Raw genomic sequence first — 22,551 nt, forward strand, 5'->3', positions numbered from 1 at the left:
AAGTTTCTGGTTTATAGAGACTGTATTCTAGACTGAAGTAGGAAGAGGTATATAGGGATTAAACACACGCAAAAAAATTTACATCAGAGTGTAATAAATATTGTGAAGAAAATAAAACATTATGTTGTTCAGAGATGAAGCTAGAAAAACCAGTTTAGATTAAGTAATCAGAAAAGAATGCCCTGAAATGGGGCCATTCATGCTGAGACCTGAGGAACCAGCCATTCTAATATTCAGCAACACAGCATTGTAGGGGGAAGACCAGGAAGGCCCAAGTTTCTGAAATTGTAATTAGTCTGCAGAAGGCTGACCAGTGACGTTGAGCATAATATATCAGTAACAAAGTGGTAGAGAATGAATTTGGAGATTGAGGCAAAATCCCAATTTTGTAGGGACTGTAAGCTGAGGTAAGGATTCTAGTGAGGAGATATAAATAAGCAAATTGGTCCTATTTTCTTAGAATCAATTAGAGGGTCAATTAGAAAACTATTTGGGAAAGAGGATGCCTGAGGAGGATTTTAAAGAATAGAATATGAGTCAGCTGGTCCAGAGGAGTTGAGGGTCAATATATGATATACCATACATTACCATTAGAACTGAATGAGAGGAATGGAACAGTAAAGATATATCTTACTGTGCCGAGACTTTGGAGGCATGGACAGCAAAAAGATAGCACCTTGAGACCCCGTCTTATCTTTCTGTGCCCCACAAAAACAAAGCAAACACAATTGTACCTTTTCCCACACTAATGTTTCACTTGCCTAAAGAAAAGAAAATTAAAGGATTTTTATAATTTTCATAATCTTGAGTTTGCTAAAATTATTTATTTCATTTCTATGATTGGAGCTTCTTCATTTTATGTATATACAGTGGCATACTTTGAGTTGCTGTCATATCACATACATGCTTATTTAAACATTTATTAATTTTGACATTGCAGCTTTCTTTCTGCAGTGTGAATCTTGTCACATTTTTCAGGACTTAAAAACAGTTTTTTAGGCCCTTTAAAAGCTTGTGAAATTTTTTTAAGAAGGGGGGAGGAGTTGCTGAGAGTATATGCCTGGAAACAGAGATCCTCCCTTCTATGTAACAAAGGTAGGTGATTCCCAAGTAGTAAAAGCTCTTCAGCATTCACCCAGGTCACAGGATAGTCTTCCATAATAGATACCATTAGATACAGCGGACACAGCAGGAAATCAGAGGCAAAATTCTCTTCCCTGTTGTGCCTCATATCCTAGTGAGAAGAGAAAAGCAATAAACAAAATAAAATATAAATAAAATATAGAATGTGTTAGATACTGATAGGTGCTGGGGAGAAAAACATGTCATAGAAGGTAGATGGGAAACTTGGGGAAAAAGTAGCGAATTTTGATAGGGTAGCCACAGAAGGCTTTCAATAAAGATCTGATGGAGAGGCTACACCAACAGACACCTGGAAGAAGAGTGTTTTAGGAAGAGGAAAAAGTAAAAGCAGGGGAAATGAGCTGAGAGGGACTCAAATGTTCAAGAAACAGCAACTCAGACTGCAGATGAGTGGGACAGGCCCTGGAGAGTAGGTGAGGGCCGATGAGGTGGAGCTATCTTTGGAAGGATTTCGCTCCCCCCGCCCCCGAGTAATATGGGAAGGCATTGAAGAGTTTTGAACAGTAATGTCATGACCTGTATTACTTTTCAACTGTCATCCTTTGGCTTCTGTGTTGAGAATAGATTGCAGGGGAACAAGGAGACCAGGTGGAAGGCTACTGCAATAATCCAGGCAAAATATGGTGGTAGCTTGGACCAGAGTGGTAAGTGTAGAGGCTGTGAGAAATGGCTAGATTCTACATGTTTTTTTTTTTAAAGATTTTATTTATTTATTCGACAGAGAGAGACAGCCAGCGAGAGAGGGAACACAAGCAGGGGGAGTGGGAGAGGAAGAAGCAGGCTCATAGCGGAAGAGCCTGATGTGGGACTCGATCCCGTAATGCCGGGATCACGCCCTGAGCCGAAGGCAGACGATTAACCGCTGTGCCACCCAGGCGCCCCAATTCTACATGTTTTTAAAGCAGAGCTGACAAGAGTTGAGGAATGGATTAGAAGAGTCACAATGGTTCTAAGGTTTTTATCCTTAGCCACTGCAAGAAGGACGTTTCATATTCTGAGAAGGAGAAAAATGGCATGAAGAACAATTTTGTGGTGGCAAGGCAGGAGCTCAGTTTTGGATATCAAATTTAAAATGCTTATTAGGTATCAAAGTGGAGGTTTCTACTTGGTAATTGGGCATATAAGTCTAGAGCTGAGAGGAGAGGTTTGGACTAGAGGGAGAAAAATTAGAAAAATTATTGGGTTTCCATAATCTAAGTAATCATGACTTTCCGGGCTTGAATTTCTTGGTAGGGTTTAACTGATTTGTTTCCTCAAATCCTTTTCATTTATATTTCCATTTATTCTTCTCCCCCCTTATATTCTAACAGTTAATATTCAGCCCTTTTTATTTAACATTTGGCCTTGAACATAAATCATATTATCTAATGGTTTTTAAAAACTACTGTGATGTTTTCTTCTTACATGTAGAAAATAGTTAATTCTTCTCCAAGATGCCCTGCTGAGTGGTCATAATGTTTTCCAGATGAGTTTTAGCAGGTTATACAATTACTGGAGTTGATATCAAGTCTTTAGTTTCAGTTTATCAACATGTTTCCATGTGTTTAAGTTCACTTGGACTTACCTGAACATGTTAAAGAGATACCTTTTTAATATGGTAAGCTATGCATACAGCCCAATCTGTGCTCATCAAGATTTATAATTCTCTAATTCCTTAGGTCAGTTAATAAGATTCCCATTCAGCTCCCAGGCTGTCATAACTTATGACATTCAAGTGTATGTTTCACTATGGTTTTAGCCAAGGGAAGTTATGTAGCTAGTGAAGCAGAGAGAGAAAAGAAGATTGCCATACTTGAATCTGTACCATCAAGATGACAAAATGGGTCTATAATAAACAATAGGTTAGTGCTCGATATGCCTACAGCATCAATTGCAATGCACAACAGGCAAGTTATTTATGAAATGAGCCTCTTGAAAATATATAGCTCTTATAATATGAATCTCATTTCTATGTCCTTTCCAACAAAATAGATTGGCATTATCCATCTATTTAGAACACATGGTTGCTTTATGATTTTTTAAAATATGATGACATCGTATAGCTATAAAATATTGAAGAGATCTAATCCATGTAACAAATGGAACACAACTTTTTAAAAAAAGTCTCTGTTGTGATATTTAGCTTTTTACAATTTAAGAAAAAATATAATTTTCTAGAACACAAAACAATCTATGCTAGTGGTATTTGTATATTATTTGCATTATATACAGAAATAATGCTAATGATGAATTCACTGTCATATGCATGTATTGGCTATAAATGTTGGTAAGTATAGCTAAAACTCTAGGAGGAGCATGTGAATAACTAGTCCATGTTTACCTTGTATTCCTGAGATCTTTATTTACTTTTATATCTACATGAGGTTTGAAATTCAGAACTTTCAAGGAGACTAATGTAGAGTAACATCAATAAAGAATATACTTGACCATGAGCCTTCTTTAATAGGAATAGACAGATCCTTTCAGATTTGATCTAGAGTTATAGTTCTCAACGTGGTCCGTTCCAATATCCTCCTTACAAGCCAAAGTTTGTAATCATCCTTAACTGCCCTAGGGAAAAAAAAAAATCATGTTTAGTATTGTGTTACCTACCTCCATATACCTTTTGAAAAAATATATATCAACCAAATTTTCTGTCTGTAAAATAGGAGATAAAAGGAAAGTAACTTTCAAAGAACTATGTGTTTCAAAGTGCAAGTTTTGGGGCACCTGGGTGGCTCAGTCGATAAGTGTCTGCCTTCGGCTCAGGGTGTGATCCCAGTGTTCTGGGATCGAGCCCCACATCAGGCTCCTCCGCTGGAAGCCTGCTTCTTCCTCTCCCACTCCCCCTGCTTGTGTTCCCTCTCTCGCTGGCTGTCTCTATCTCTGTCAAATAAATAAATAAAATCTTTTAATAAAAAAAAAAAACAAAAACAAAGTGTAAGTTTTGCATCAGGACCATGCTACAAGATAGAGTGAAGTATTCATATGTCTTTCCCTGTATGTACAACCACTGTGAACATACAACCACTGTGAACACAAAACCAGAAAGGCAGACTGACAGATACTGGTGTGTTGTACTGGTGTCTCAGACACCATTAGTGGCATTACCATTGGGTGATGCCAATTTCCAAAATAGAATAAAAGTCTTGATATAGTTTCAAATAAAACAAAGTACAGTATTTGTACTCTGTACAAAGTATCGTAGCTGTTGTTTTCTTTGTCATGCGGGAAATAGGGCATTTTTCACTTTGCATATCAGTTAAAAATATATTTACAAATTTGTCAAATCTTTAAACTGACAATACTTGATCTAGAATTTGGGGATACTTACTATAGGTTCTTGCTGCGTGTCACAACCATACATCATTTATTGTAATTCAACAGTAATACATACACAATCTGAACAGAAATACTTAGGCTCCCTTTTCTCTTTGTTGTTTCTCTTCTTTACTTTAGAATGGCCAACTCATTAATTATCAATAGTCTTCATAGAGCTTGCTCTATGTTCTACTTTATTCTTAAATGAAAGTGATTTCTCCCTACCATTGAATCACTAAAGTTCTCATGTTCCTTCCAATACATATACAACATTCTATTAAAATTGGAAAACTTCCCTTATATTGCCTATTCAATGTATTGTTTTCCCCCCATATTCCACTACATCATTCCTCCTCAGTCTTTACCACATAATATAGGATTATTTTCTTCTACTGTATGCTACTCTTTAGTTATGCCAATTCTTGTATTTTTACCCCTGCAAAAAGAAATCCCTCAATTTGAGACTAATGTTTGCTATAAAAGTTTATATAAACATTAAAAACTAAAAGACCTGTATGAAATACTTACCTTCTTTTAAAGGACAAAAAAGTTGTTCAAGATATAAAATACCACTGTTAGTCATCAAAACTAATATTTTTCTGTTCTTAAATTCTGTTAATTAGGAAAGTATGAAGAGTTAACTTCTAAGCCACATTTAATATATATTATTATAACTAATTTTTATTTTAAAAGTAATACATGTATATAGTAAAAGTAAATAAATAAAGATTAGAAAAGAGTTCTGAGCATAAGTATTTCCTCTTACACCAGACTCATAGTCTTTGACTTTAAAAATTTTTTATATAGTCAAATTTACATTTTTTTCTTCGTGGTTTCAATATTCTATGTCTTACTTCAAAAAACAAGATTATTTGGTCTTTCTTTTTTACTATTTATTTATTTATTTGAGAGAGTGAGAGCATGCGCATGTGAGTAGCGGAGGGCAGAGGGAGAGAATCTCAAAATGATTCCCTGCTGAGTGTGGAGCCGAATACGTGGCTTGATCTCACGACCCCAAGATCATGATCTTCACCAAAACCAAGAGTCCAATGCTCAACCAACCTGAGCCACCCAGGCACCCCTATTTGGTCTGTATAAATCAGTCTAAGATTATTTTTTAATAATATTTTTATTAGTAATTTTTTAAAATTTCATAATTGTTATGGTTTATTTTTCAATCAACATAATTGTTCTAGGATTTATTTTGCTATATAGGAAATAAGATTTGCTTTAGAATATGGAAAATAAAGATCAAACTTTTCCCCTCAAAATCGTTTTCCTCAAATGGTAAAACCAATGTCATTTTTGATTAATTTATCTATTTCCCTATTATTTAAAATGCTAACTTTTCATATTCCAAACTTGTATTATATTCACACACACATTCATATTCTGGACTTTCTGTTCTATCTTTTAGATTAACTGTGTACCTATATGCCATACCAAAGTTATTTATTGTAGTTTTATTATATATTTTGATGTTGGACATAGCTAGTCCCTGTCCATTTTTACTATATCTTTTTTAGAAAAACTCTGACCTTCTCCATGTACTGTTTTTTCTCTGTGAATTTTTGAATCAGGTCATCTAGTTTTAAAATTTTATATTTTTATTGGGATTGCACTAAATATTTGCTTAAGAAAGATCACCTTTTGTGATGTTGAGTTATTCTATAGAAAACAGATGTAGCTTTCCATTTGTTCAAGTGAAGCTTATTTGTTTAGTGAATTCTTTTTAAGATTTTTTTTTTTTTTTTGAGAAAATGAGAATGAGACAGAGAGCACAAGACTGTGAGAGAGGCAGAGGGAGAAGCAGACTCCCCACTGAGCAAGGAGCGCAATGGGCGATTACATCTCAGGACCCTGGGATCATGACCTGAGCCCAAGGCAGACACTTAACCCACTGAGCCTTCCAGTCCTGTTTAGTGAATTTTCATATTTCCAAATCACCTAAAATTCTTCCACATTCTATAACAACGATTACCCCTCAGGGAGCTTGTCTTTTCCAAACACCATGCTACAAGTTTATACCTTTTATCTCATTTAATTCTTGCACCATGTATTTACTTAAGTGAGGAAATTGAGCATCAGGGAAGTAACTTACATATGTTCACAGTTAAGTAGGAAGCAATGCTGATTATCAAAGCCAGTACGTGAATTCAAAGCTCATGCTCTCCCTTACTACACTAAACTCTATCTCTATTTAATTCCTCTCACTTATGAAGGGGGGGGAAAGGCAAGGTGTATCTACAAACTGATCAGAGGATGTAACAAAGAAGAAATTTAGTGTATTTCACTTGAGAAAAAGTGCATCCCTATGTTCCCCATTATACCAGAAGCAAACCAGAATAAATGTCCTTCATTGCTCCATAGACAATTAATGTATGTAGGCTGTTGTATTCTGCCAGTGGATGCTTACCTGAATTTGCTGATAACTAATAATCTCCCTTAATACTTCACAGGAGGAAATATTTCTTACTAATAAGAAGAGTTTTTCCCTACTATATTTTTCTGTTTGTACCACTGTAATTTCTCTTGAAGTTGGTAGCGATTTTTCAGTTGACTCTGAGCATTGTAAATATTCTATCAGAAAAAAAAACATTGTTATAAATGTTTTCTGCACTTTCATATATGATTGTTGTTTCATTATTGTGTCATAGAAGAAATTATAAGTATTGATAGTATGTAGACAAAAGAAAAGCTCCTCAGTAAAAGATCTGTTTAATTGTAATTGATAGTTTTCCTTACTAAAATTTTCCTGAAGTGGTAATTTTGCAACAGAATTTAAGTCCCAAATCATTTCTTTGGGAACACATTTCATTGTCAATGTCCTAAGTCAATGAATTAGTTATTTTTGTAAAAATATAGCATATATTGTATAATACATGTGTTATTGTATATAATATATAAATAAATAGAAAATAATATAGTCAATATTTTATACACACACACACATTCTTTCATCTATTGCCCTCATCTATCTCCAAGAATATGTAAAATAATATTTGGATGCAACAGATACATAAAACTTGAAGTTTTTGTTTTATTTCATTTTAAAGATTTTATTTATTTATTTTGAAAGAAAAAGAGAGAGAGCACGTATGTGCAGGGGGAGGGGCAAAGGGAGAGGGAGAGAGAGATTGAGTGGCAGAGCTCAGCATGGTGCGGACCTCACAACTGTGAGATCTTGACCTGAACTGAAATCGAGAGTTGAACGTTTAACTGACTGAGCCACCCAGGTGCCCCAAAACTTGAAGTTTTTAATATTGAATTAAAGCCATGAATCACAAGGTTTTTTTCCTGGGAGTGAAAGAAGTTCTCTCTTGTTGAATCTTGAATATGAGAAACTTAGAATGGGAGAATATAAATAGAGCTCAATAAACTTTAGGAATTATAAGAATAACATATTTGCTTATAACTTCGGCATTATGAGTTATTTTCACGGTTCTTATCTCATTTGATCCTACAACATTTTAGTAAAGTTGGCAAGGTAAGTATTAATTCCATTTTGTATGTGGGATTTCTGAGACTCAGTGGCATTAGCAAGGATATCTCCACTAATAGTTATTGTCTGCCAGAGCTGGAACTTGAAACCAGGTATCCTCACTCAGGATAAAAATGTAACTTCACAATAAAGTAAATAAATCTTATAAGATTACAATAAACCCATAACACAAATCTATACTGTCATGATTATAGAAGATATTAAAAGCACTAGAATGTTTTGAAGTATAGCCCTAACCTTATGATGACTTTAGATCAAGTCTTAACCATTGTGACAATTCATTAATGACTTAAGAGTCTTATAACATTACAAGACATGTTAGAACTTTAAAATATTATTCATATTATCAAGTTAATCATCCTTTGGGATCAGTACCATATTACTATAACTGCTTTTTGTATTATTGCTACAACTAATACTATAGTAGTAATAATTATTATTCCAATGATTAACAGTGATAATAATGGTCTATTGATTTATATAAACCTGACTCTACATTCAAGGTGGAGGATTTTATAAGTTTACTTCTTTTTAAGGAATTTATTTATTTATATGTCAGAGAGAGAGAGAGAGCACAAGCAGGGGGAGCAGCAGGTAGAGGGAGAGAGAGAAGCAGGCTCCCCACTGAATAGATGGCCCCATACGGGGCTTGATCTCAGGACCCAGGGATCATGATCTGAGCTGAAGGCAGATGCTTAACCAACTGAGCCACCCAAGCATTCCTATAAGTTTACTTTTTAAAGAAAAGTGTGTAATGTCCCAACAATACATTCTCACCAATTGAAGAATATAAACTTGGGGAAAGAAACTATGGTTTTATGGAATTTTCTTTAGCAACTTCTTCCAAGAAATGTAAATTTCATTGACTTTGTTAATTTTGTACCTTAATGTAGTATTACAATTTATGAAAGAACTTTCTAGACTTTTGAAATTTGACTTCCATCTCCTCCATTACTGAGAAAGAAAAGTTTCCCGATCCCTATCACTATCCCTGTACCATAATTTTTTTTACTATTAGACTGTGTCCTCAAAAGTTAGAACAGTATAGCATTTCACGTAACTTCAAGTTAAAATGAGCATCTCTCATTTGGATTTTTTCTAAGGCTGTCAACAAAATGATAACGTTCACATGGGAGAGGGGATCCTGAATATGTAATTACTTGCTAGATTGATCTACAGGCCCTCTATCGATCTACTGGGTAACATGATATTTACATCTGAAAAACCATAATGTATATTATGAAAATCATCTAAAATATATTTACATAATAGATGTTAGCATCTCCTTTGGAAATTTTGAATCCTTTTTACATATTTACACAATGGACCAAATAATTTAAAAGTTGTATGTTGAGGAAACAATTTTCTTCTTTTTTCCCAAACTATATATGAAAGTGATAAGAAATAGGAAATTTAGTGTATTCCATTTCATTTTTAATCCACCTTCTTGCTGGCTCATACAATAATTAGTTTATTTTTTGAAGACAGAAGGAGGTTTTTAAGTTCTTAATGCATAAAAAATTAAGTAAAACCATACATATACTTTAGAGTAACATTTCTACTAATTTTTAAAAGTTTCCTGTATTTAAATGTACTCATAGAAATTATAGGACAAAGGAAAATCTGCTTCAGGACAGTAAACATAGACAAGTCTCCATTCTTTCTGAGGCAATCTGAATTATAAAAGAGTGTCTATTATAAAAAGTACCTGAAGACTCTGAAAAGCTTTTGTTCCATAATGATATTCATTAATGTACAATACGTTGAGCAAAAGGAATAGCTGTCACCTGAGGTAGACTCTCTGATTATCTGAGCTCAGCAGAGAAAAACAAACTCAGTGACATGCTGAACATTCAAATTCAAATTTCACTGTATAAGATGTTCTACATTTGTATCCATATATTGAAGTGCTAATTACTTCTTTCTACTGCAGAACATTTTCCCAGCATACATTAGTATACATTTAAGTCATTTTTCTTTCTAACTGTGGCAAATCAGAAAAATATGAAAGAATAACTAGCCAAAATGTATGTGTGTGGCTGTGGTGAGTTTCCATGCAGAAGAGGGAGATGGGAAGGGAATGAAGAGACCATGTGAAATTCAAGACAATAGGTATTCTTGATCTGAAATTTTTATATACTTTCAAAAGTCGTTAAATCAACTTACGTCTTTAAGCAGCTTTACTGAGGTATAACTGATATCCTAGAAACTGGGCATATTTATTTTATACAGTTTGTTGTGTTTGGACATATGCATGTAACCACAATACCATCACCACAATCAAGGTATCAATCAAGGCATCAGTCAATCATATCCGCTATTTCCGAAAGTTCCTTTGTGTCCCATTTTTATTGTTATTGTTGTTTGTGGTAAGAACACTTAATATGAGATCTACCATCTTAATAAATTTTTTAGATGCAATAGCCACTACACTGTACCACAAATATGTAGAGCTAATTCATCTTGCCTAACTGAAACTGCTTACCAGTTGAAAAACAACTCTCCATTCTCCTCTCCCCCTCATCCCTAGTTACACCATTCTAGTCTCAGCTTTTATGGCTGACTGTTTTATGTACCTCAAATAAGTGGAATCATACAGCATTTGTCCTTTTGTGACTGACATTTCACCTGGCATAATGTCCTCCAGGTTCATGCATGTTGTTGCAAAAGAATTTCCTTCTCTTTTAAGGCTGGATAATATTTCATTATTTGTATAGGCCCCATTTTCTTTACCCATTCATCTGTTGATGGATGCTAAGTTGGTTTTGGATGAAAAAAATGATACTACTCTGACTTAGATTTGACAAAATAGGAAATAGTGCTACACACGTAAATGATAGGGAGTGATGGCAAAATTGAGTCTAGAACCAGATTTTTTGATTCTCAAGTCAAAGCTTGTCCCTTTGTACAGTGCCTGGCTAACCTGAGCATTTTGCTTAGTGTGAACATTTGAAATTACATACCACCTGATTAACTTGCTAGTTTGACCAAAAAAATTGAGAAACATATTTTAGTCATAGACTATGTAACAATAACATTTTATTTTTATCCGTTTTAATATAAGATTTAGTCAAGTGTAGGGCCTTATAAAATAGGTATGACCCCCAAATTTTGGATAACTTACATTTATTGTATCTTATTTGACCAACTGCAAATTAATGAAATACAATATTTTGAAAGTTAACTTTTACCCTGTATGTAGTGATTTATTCAGTTACTGATTTAGGTTATCACATTTATCAAGTAAAATTTGCTTAGTAATTTTGTATACCCTTGAACATTTAAGTTCTTGGTTTAGTACAATAAATAACTTTTGCCAAACCTAGGCTTAAAGTCATTCTGCTATGATGTATGTTTAATATGAACTGGGGGTTTGTCTGCTTCATTCATTGCTGGATTCCCAGCCTTAAATTCCTGACTGTCATACAAGAACCTTTCAAGAAATATTTGTTGAATGAATGAATCATTCACTCACTGCTGCTTTTCCATGGAACTTGTTTTTTTTTTTTTTTTTTGAAAAAAAGTGGCTAATGATGTTGGTAGAGTTTCAGAATATTTCCAAGAACTTCTGAATTGCTTAGAGAGAGAAAAAAAAATTGGGGCTTATGATTGCTGAGGCAATGGATTCTATACTCATAGAGTGAAATTGTCTCTATGTTTGGAATCCTGAGAGTGTGCGAATAAAAATATGATGTGCCAGCAGTCTAGTTTGACTGATGTTCACATGAAGAGTCTTACTGATCTTGAACTATATTTTTTCTTCTGCATATATTCATCCAGTTCAAGATGTTAGAGCATACTTGTTATTTTTTTGTTCAGGAAACCATTTTTCTTAGTTTAATTTCATATTATCAAGAATCAAATTTTGAAAAGAATATTAAACCCTTGCGCTATTCTTTCTTTAACTTCTTGAATCAGATGACTCCTTTTTTTTTTTTTTTTTTAACAGATTAGGATACAAGCCAGTAAGTCATTTCATGTTTGGTGAATGAAAATAGAAAAAAAAAAAAATATCCATCAACATTTTCTTAATTCATTAAGCTTAAATCATATAAAACAATGGTCATTGCCCTGTCATTTTGTTACTTGTTTTTTTTTTTTTCTAGTTTCTAGTTAACTTAGAGTGTTTACATGTATATAAAATTGTCATAGTCTTACACAATGAGTTTTCACCCAGTGATGATCTGGGTCAAGTCATCAGTGTGATGAGACCATCTGAGAAGCTTTAAAAACTACTGTGCTCTTTTTTCTCCGCACCCCCCCCCCCCCCCCCCGCCCAGGAAGAACATTTAACATAGTATCTATCCTCTTAACAGGTATTTTAGGCTGTGTGGATAATGTTTAAATCATCCAAACATTAGTGACAATCAGAGAGGAGAAAACCAGTGCATGACTTCAGGAAATGTGTTGTTAGCTGTAGCTAATAGCTATTATCCCCCCCCCACACTTACCTGAAAAGCAACTGAGGCACAGAAAAATAAAAGGAACTTGAAATATTCATACTGCTAGTAAGTGGTGGATGTGGATATTTGAGCCCAAAAACAACTTGAGGCAGAGATTCCAGCCTAACTACTGTGCTGTTTTACAAATTAAAACCTGGTTAGGGTGTATCTTAATACTTAAGTTGACAAACAAATTGAGATTGGAAATCTAGTAACAGTTTTTCAAGCAAAAATATATGCCTGGACTCTGATTAAGAAAATAGTGGTAGATAATAACTAGGTACATAATGGTGAGAGATGATTAAGAGAATACACGGTTCCTGCAAAGAAAAGTAGGAGGGTTGTGCTAAGAATGTGAGCATGTAAAGGAGGGGAATTTGTCGTTTGTGAAAGACATTGCAGGACACCTCAGAATAGATGGAGGAAGGAGGAGCCAAAGATGATACTGTTTTTGATAGACTGCTCCCAATTTTTAATATCTCACAACTTGACTTCAACTTAGCTGTACACCCTCATTTCTTCCAGCATCCCTGCAAGTATCATAGACATCACCCCACTCTAAGAATTATAATCATGCAATTTCACACTGTGAGCATAAAAGCTACTAGGTTTGTAATTATTGTTCCCCACTTTTTTTTTTTTTGAGTGTCTACACAATTCTAAAGTTCTTGGAAATATTTGAAAATGCTACCAAGTTAGTTTTATCTCTATCTCCCAAATCAAATACCAATCAATTGTGATAATCTCATAGTAGTCCATAAAATTGCTTGTCGTAATATTATAAGGGATCATTATTTTCATTTCTTTTGAATGGGAGTGTATTTTTCCATTAAGGCATCTTCGGGAGTTTTGAATTTAGCACCTGAAATAGATGAAATTAGGATTATCTTGGCATTTGTCAACTATGTGGGAGAGGGTAAAGTTGTTCCAGGGGAATGAAGGATGAGTTCAGTCATGAACATGTTTGTTGATATAAGTGTATAATGAGATAGTGAGGTGGAGATGCCCAATGAGCACAGTAAACACTGATCTGCAGTTCTGGAAAGAGCTATTTGTTGAAGATGTACATGTGGATAGCATCCATAGAGAGCATAGCTGAAGTCTTGGGTGCAGGTGAATTTGCTGAAGGAGAAGGATTGGAGAACAAAGTTTATCAAAAGTAGAAACTTTGGAAAAGCTATAACATAGAAGGAATCACAGCAAAACAGATCAGCATAAGTGAGAAGAAACACAAAAGTGAAGGGATAGCCAGAGGTTGAAATACTATGAAAAGGAGTGATTGGTTTCTTTTAAAAAAGTGGTTTCTTTTTAGAAAAGTTATCTTTGGTAAATTCCAGATTTTTAAATTCTCCACTTAAAGCTCCATCCAGTGTTGCCAAGTAAAGCCTCATTGAACAGAAAAGCCTGTCCCCACTATGTCCAGCTCTGTGGCCGGACAGATGATAGATGACCCAGGGGTCCGTGCTCTCAGATAAGGCAAACTAACCCTGGTATTTCAGGGACATTTCTGAGGGGCACATTCCCAAGTAATTTAGAGTGGGAGTTAAAAACAGATACAGGGATTACCTGGGGTGTCAGGGATCAGGGAAGACGGGAGGAGGATACAATGGACTCAAGCCCAGAAATATTCATTAAGGTCCCACCAAACTTGCAAGTTTCTTGTTTCTCTTAATGCTACATTCAGAACTCTTATCTGGAGAGATGGAGAATCTGACTTCACTGTATGCCATCCTCTCCTGTACCCGCAAATGTTCTGAACCATAGAGCACCCTACTTGGGAGAGACTGATGATACTTTACGGAAGAAGAAATTGAGACACGGGAAGATTAAATCATTTGCTCAAGAGTAAAATGAGATAAGGGTACTCAGAGTTCTACACCAATTTGACACTCGAGTCTCCAGGTGTTAGTATCACTGAACTCACACCAATACACTCCTCTGCCCTCTATGTGTAACTAAATTAAATGGAAACTTTTCTCTTAATAGCCATGTGTATAGTGGATAAACACAGTCCTTATGTCTAAGTGAATCAGAAACCACTCTAGTAAACATCTCCCTGAAGTGTCAGTAACTTAAAATTTTAAAGCCTTCCTTCAGATATTGTTTTTTTCTTTTCTACTGTTCTATATATACACAAGAAAGGAAAATGTTAAATTGCCCATGCTGTTTAATAATATTGCACAGTAGTTGCCTTAAAAAATATATTAAAGGTGCCTTTCTTACATGTCTTCCTTTATCTGATTAAATGTTTAGAGAACAACAGTTTGAAAAGATGAACTTGCAAAAGACAGTTAAATATGTTCTTGCTTAAAAAAATACTGCAATGAGAAGGTTGTTTAAAGATATCTTGGGATTGCATTCTGAGATGACAACTGATGAATAGCTTTGTTTTGCTTTTTTTTTTTTTTTTTTTTTGGCCAGAAAGACTGTTCATACATTACTTAGATCTCTCGATGAGTTTTTCTCACATCTTAAAGATGGTAGGGTTTTTATATTACTTACCAAATGCAAATTAAACACAAAGAGAAAACACATTTTAATCAAGTCCTCAATTCTTCAAATAAATGTTTCCCACAATGACTGCTACCAGCTATATTACGAATGTTGTCTTTAAAGAGAGTGGTTTATTCCAATGAGAAGTTTTTAAGAGAGATATTATTGTCTTATTTTAGGCGCTCCAAAAAAGTATATTCATTATAAAACCATATTATAAGTATGTAGAGAAAAAGGTAAAACTTTCCTATATTATGAAATTCATCCCACTTTCACCTCTTCTTACATTTTTCTAAAATTCATCCTTGGCTGCATGGACACATTTTTAGAAATGACAAAAAGGTAACTGTACCAATTATTTCCTTACAAATAAATTTATTTTCCATCAACCAATGAGAATAATAGAAGAAAAACTTACATGCAGTGCTATTTACTTGTATAATTCAGTTAGTGGGGATTTGAAGCAGGTTAGGCAAATACAATGTCAAAGAGATAAATGACAGTCATTCAATAAACAAAAGTTTTCTGCTCACCATGAGCTCACAGTTTAATGAAGGAAGTTAGTAACAAACACGTATATTAGTTTCTCCTGTGCTGAATATTTACTGTATGCCATCTGTCTTGTTAATGGAAGAACATGATTTCCTGAGTCGTTATCACCCAGATTCAGATTATTGATTCTCCAGTTACTAGCTGGGAGACCTTGAGCATGTTACTTAATCCCACTTTCCTTTTCTGTAAAATAGTGATCATTGTTCTATCTAATGTAATTATGATAATTTGATAAACTGACGAAGCTAACAATCCTAGAAGAGTGCTTGGCACACAATAAGCATGAAATCGATATTAGCTATTAATAACTTGAATCCTCATCCACATCGATGAGGTAAGTGTCATAATTTCTGACAGAGAACTTTAGAGAGGTCAAATCACTCTCGCAAGGTTGTATTCTAGACAGAAGAGCATAATTAAGCCTCATGTCAGCTCACCAGACTCCCAGTTCCACTGGTCTTTACACTGGTTTTCAAAGGAATTTTAATATTTAGAAATCTTCCAGACATTTATCTCACAAGGCAGTAATAATATAAAACTATATTGGGTTTTTTTTTCCTACTGCAAATGTCATCTTTGTGAATGCTAAAATGTCTTATTTTGCCATTGCTTTTAACATTAAAACACACACACACACACACACACACACACACACACACACACACCCCAAAATGCCATTTTCCCCTGAACTGCTAAGAAAGAGAAGATTTGAAATAACCAATAAGCCTTCTAGAATACTGGCCTGGATTTATTGAAGTATAAACAATCATCTTCCAATCTGAAATACTTTGTTGATTTTCTCAGGTATTTTTTCGTGTATTTTTAATAGATATTTTATTTAATCTTAATGTGGATTGTTTTGCCTCCTATTGGGTTTTAATGAGATGTGACTATTTTATTTTCTAGTTGTTATAAAATTAAAAAGTGTCTATTGATATTAAAATTAATTATAATTACCTGCAATAGATTTCTTCTTAAACAAAACTCTTAAAGAATAGAAAAGCCATTTTCTAGGCATAAGGTGTGTGCATGGGGGCAGCTGGGAAACGGAGAGTTGCATATGAGATGAGAAACTACTTGAAGAGTCCATAACCTAAAATGCATCAGAGAAGTATGATATATGTAATGATTTAAATACAGCTTATCGTCAATTCTCCTTGAATTATAGATTTAAAAAAATATTATAAAAGCTTTACAATAACTGCCATAGAGTGAAGAGAGTTTTTTTGTGTGTTTGTTTGTTTGCATTCAGGGAAGTGTTCAAAGGTTTTTTCCTTCAACTTGATAGACACCATTTTATTTGAATGACTTTGTATGTGGTACCACCTAGATATGCACTTAATTTTAATTCATATTGGTTAGTCTCTTTTATGAGTCTCTACTGAAGTTTATAGACATTAAGGGATAAAATGTTTGAGAAACCCTGGTTGTCTTCCCAAGAAACCAGAACGCTCTGCATGACAGTCATCTGAAATACCATAAGACGAATTAGACAAAGCAAGAGACTGCAGAGTGGCAGTGGGTTCTTCATCTGAATGTGTTTGAACAACCTACAAACGTAGGTAGGGTTCACATGTTACTAGGAGTTTGTTTGAAAATTCATGCTGTTTTATGAATACCAAATCTGTGGTATGCAAAATGTGAAGTTCTTTTTAGGATTAGTTAAGTGTCATTTAGGTATGAGTTCTATGCTGTCTTAAAAATCCTTCTTAAGCCATTGCTAATTACTTGTCCTTAGTCAAGCACTATAGAGCAGTGCGGGAACATGGGACAAAACGGTGTCGTATAGTGAAATTAGTGATTAGAATATAGTGAATATAATGATTTAGAAATTATCTTTGTTCTGGCTTTAGCCTCTAGGGCATATTTAGGTAACTCATTTCAGCTACTCGAGGCTCTTTCTTCATATATAAAATCATGACAATTAAACAAGGTAACTTCTGTGTTCCTCTCCTCGGATAGTGTTCTCAGATCCTATGACTATGAAAAATCTCCACTTAATAGATGTGCTCTTTCAGAAGTGTGATTCATTGATACCACCAAGTGTATTCGAGTTCAAACGTAATAGAGTTATATATAGAAAATGAAATATATTTATATTTTCTCTATATTAATGTATTTGCTTTAAATACATATATTACATATTCATGTAAGTGTAATATTTGCTGTAGAAAACTCAAATGTAGGAAAAAATATAATGAAGAGTATAAAGATCCCTGAAGTCCCTTTTATATTTTCTTGGGTCTCTTTCTAGATTCTCTTTTCTGTTCTATTTATCTTTTAAATTTTAATGTTGCTTATACCATGGTATTTTTATTTAGCTTTATAATATGGTTTAATATCTGGTGGGTCAAGAACACTTTACACATACCCATTATTTTTGTTCATCATTTTCCTAGTAGCTGTGTTATTTTTTCTGACAAGTTTTTGAACATTTCATCAAATCCAACCTCCTAGAATTCAGAATAGGATTATCATTAATTCTGTAGTGAATGTGAACATTAAGTTAATGAAGATAAGCAACTTTTAGAATGTCAAGTCATTCATCTCTAAGAATAAGGTCTCTCCTATTTTCAAGCCTTTGATGTTTATTTCAATAGACACGTATATCTAGGTCATATAAATTTGTGGTTATATTTATTCTTTGACTTCTAGGCTTTTGGTTACAGGCATATTTGAGACTTTTTAAAAAAAATTATATGTTACAAATGGTTACTTTTCTAAAGTGATTTATAACCAGCCATGTTAAAGAATAATCTTATCATTGCTAATAACTTTTCTAATAACTTAAATTTTCCATGTAAACAACCAACAAATTTGAAAATATTACTGATGTTATTCCTTTTCTTTCTCTACTTATGTTAACTGCATTAGGACCAGATCTATGTCTGTTCACTAACAATATTATCCACTTCATTAACAATGCCAGTTACTGGATGATACTCAGAATCTGTGAATGTACTAAAGATTTGTATCTTGGGGTGCTACTTAGGATTGAAACAAGAGAGGGAGTACCCTGATGTTGTGCCTAATTTCAGGAATCCTTCAAGAGTTCGACCGTTAAGATAGACTCAGTCTTTTGGTCAGCATAATAACATACTCGTGTCAAAATGTTTAAGAGTCACTCATAAGAAATGGTTCTTATGGGCACAGTCATTAAAAATAAACTTAAAATTTTGTCAGACAGAATTTGATTATCATTTAGCACTTTCTTTTTCCTTTTTATCTGTTAATACGGTAAATTAGAGTATTTCAGTGTATGAAGGGCCTAAAATGTCTACACTTTGAAAGGCCCTGAAAGTGACTAGTTATTCAGAATGGAAAAGAACAGCTGCAGTGGGAGGGTTCCTTAGGAGTAAAAGACATTGACTCTAAAGCTTCATCAAATTCCTAATGAGTCTGCATCTTGTGGTGAATTATAGATAATTTCTAATACTTAGCTAATCTTATACTTCTGAGGCAAATCTTGTTGGTCATGACATACTCTTTGTGGGGTGACCCAATCAGGTGGAGGCCAGTGGCAGGGACAGTGACAGAATTCACCCAAGGCAGAACAAAGGAGGTAGAAGTTTAGGGAGTACACAGCAGGGGAGCAGTGGGCAGGACAGCAAAGGAGAGACTGCAGGAAGGCTGTGGTAGGGGACTGTAGTTAAGGGGAGAAGGTAAGGAGGTGTGGGAATGAATGGAATTTTCCCTTTCTGGTACCTGTGCCCCTTTATAAGTAGCCCATTGATGAGCTAAGGCTTATGGAGATTTTGAGGTCTGTCACTTAATGGGCCTGTTTGCATTCAGCCTGGTGGTCACTGTGGGCCCTTTTACCTTACTCGAGTGTACATTGCCCAAGCTTGTTGCCTAGAAGCAGCCTCTGCACTATTCATTAAATATCTTGTTTAATTCTAGTTATTATTATTATATTTATAGCTTTTGCATCACTATTCATGTAAAATTGTTCTATAGCATCATTTCTTTGTAAGATGCATTTGTGAGGTTGTGAAGTTTTTAATTCAGTGACATGTTGGTTTTGTAAGAACAAATAAGAAATTTCCTTTCCTTTCTCTGCATTTTCTGTGTTCCAGTGGAGCTCAGTGTTCTTGCTTAAACCTATAAAAGTCTTCTATATGCTTGAAACTATCAATAATACCTGACTAGATCTATTAAGGGCTTTTCATAAATAAGAACAATATCATTTTACTTTGAAAAAGGTCATGTTTTTAATCTCATTGCACTGATGCAGATAAAGCATAAAGATAAAGCTGTTTCCAGTAGCCTCAAGTGAGTTTATTTGTGCCAAATTATTGCTATTTCAATAGAATCGCTGATCACAGATTTAGGAAAAATGCACCAGGTCCTCTACACAATTATACCCATTTCTTCTTCACTTTGCACGCTATTCTATTTTTTAGACACTATCGTAATCACATGCAACCCATCTCATTAGTCAATGGCCTAGACTTTTCCCCAGATTTTAGGTGTGTGTTGTTGGCATGGTTGTCCCATCGTAGATAGGATAGCAACAAGCGATACCTTTATAAGGTTGGCAGGTAGCAAATTATTCTGTAGAGTGGAGAAATATTTATCTCTTTCATATACTCATAATGCTCTCATTGCTGATGCTTATGGGGCTGAAAGAGAAAAATTAAGTGTGAACTTCATATAAAATAGTTTCAGCACATCTGAAAAGTCAGGAAATGTAGTATGACCTGATTTTTGTACAGTGGTAACTACATTTTTAAAAAATAGCCTTAATAACTTTCTCTTCCAAACCCCGTTCCATTTTCAGAGGATGTACTTTTGTATTTAAAGTAGTAGATCTGACATTAGATCCAATATAAAAATAAGTATAAATACACAATAGAGTGTCCAAAAAGTCTAAGAGGAGGGAAATTATGTTTTTACATTGCAGCATGATGGGTAGCTGAATTGCATAAATGGATGGAATTAGACTGGCACACTTGTGTGTATTTACTTAGTGTATTTTTACTATCTTTGACGTTGTACTGAATACGTCTTTTGAAAAACTAACATAATCTTAAAAACTTGAGTTATTTAAAAAGACAGACTGTATGAGCTTCATCATGATTTCTGCAGATTTTTAGTGACTTTAGAAATACCATGATTTTAAATAGCAAAACAATCAATCCAATAGTATGATAGGAACTCAGGGTCAGCAGTAATAATGATATCTTTTGTTTTAATTTTAGTTAAAATTAATGAAATAATCATTTAGTTAGTTATTGAAATGTGCCTTTTTGAGAGCATGAGTTGGGGGGAGGGGCAGAGAGAGAGGGAGAGAAGCGGGCTCCCCAGTGACCAGGGAGCCAGCCCCGTGCAGGTCTCAGACATTGAATGTCAGTGACCTGAGCCAAAATCAAGAGTCCAATGCTTAACTGACTGAGCCACCCAGGCACCCGAAAATGTGTGTACTTTTGCTGGTGATGTATCTTGTTTTATATAATTAATATACAATAATATATAATAATTAATATATGATTAATACAATATAATTAAAATATTAAATAATGTAATTTATCATTACACCCCAAATATTTTTACTCAATATGTAAAACACTATCTATTCGTAAATGTTAATTATAAACACTCTGATCAAATATTTAAGAAATGTAAACAAAAAAAAAGGAGGTAAACTTTACCATTCAAATATCCAAATTCTCATTTTATCACTTTTATACCTTAGAATTTTGTGTTAGTTTTTTATTTTTATTTTTTTATTTAAATTCCATTAGCCAACATACGGTACATCATTAGTTTCAGATGTAGTGTTCAATAATTCATCAGTTGCATATAACACCCAGTGCTCATCACATCATGCACTGTTAGGTTTTTTAAAGTAAAGTGTACATTTAATATGTAAAAACAACAACAACAACAACAAAAAAAACTCCACCCATAATTCAAATATCCATTTTCTTTTGCAAAATTCATCAGTATAGCTTTTAAAAACGATAGCTACTTAGGAACTCATTTTAATTAAACTAATCAAATTATATTTGCGACCTAAATTAAACGTCCTATAACCACTCTTCCGTTTCAATATATAAAAAGCAAAACAGTGCAAGAATGCCAACTGTAAGCTTTATTTTTTGGCTTTTCCCAGGAAGATCATTTCCTATGAAGCATATATGAAAATAATGAAAATTGTAAAGAAAGAAGGGTGGGTTATGTGAGTATGAATTTGTTCTAACTTTCTCTGTCTATGTAATACTCATACATATCATAATGAGAGCTAACTTTTCTTATGTACACGATAATGAATAACTCATTTAACTTTTTTAAATCAATGCGTACATTCATTATTTTATTATCTCAGTGACAGCCAAAGAAGAATTTGCATAGTAAATTTGAAATTACTGACTGATTATAAAAAAAAAATATGGAAGTTCAGGGATAAATTACCACTGAAAGTGATATGCACTGGGGAAAGATATGGAGAAATTGATACCTGATCTGGGGCTCAAAAAATATATAGCCTTAAAATAGAGGGAGACACAGACAAAGACATTATTACCGTTTTGCCAAGATGAAATTTACCAAGATTAAGCTACCTTCCTAGTTATATCCAATGGCTATGAGTCAACAACAACAACAAAGACAAAATAACCCTCAGATCACCACCAGGCCATATATATATATATATATATATATATATATATCCTAACTACAGGATCGAAAATCAGAACAAAAGAGACTAAATATTTTGTTCAAAATCATGAAAAAGTATTTTTGGTACTACTTGCTTGTTATACATTAACACAATATACCACATTTTTCACTCTTTGAAGGAAGGAATGATAAGTTTGTCACTTTAGAGGGTTTAACAAACAGTATTTGCCAAAATGTGGGTGAATTTTTTTAAGACCATTATTATTAGAGTTTGATGATGGTGTTTATAAGAGTGGTGATATAAAAAACATATTTTAAAATTTAGTCCTATCTGTATGTGATGCCAAGTTACTGACTAAAGCTGACCCTTCTGAAGGAAAATTACAATACAACTAATGTGAAAACATTTTCTGTATTCAAGTTATTTTTCTCAGGATGTTTACAAATTGTCATTCAAGTGTGTAGGTCCAAACAAAATAAAAATATGTTAAAATACTC

The sequence above is a fragment of the Ursus arctos genome, unplaced genomic scaffold (genome assembly GCF_023065955.2).
Source record: "Ursus arctos isolate Adak ecotype North America unplaced genomic scaffold, UrsArc2.0 scaffold_4, whole genome shotgun sequence".
NCBI classification, from domain to species: Eukaryota; Metazoa; Chordata; class Mammalia; order Carnivora; family Ursidae; genus Ursus; species Ursus arctos.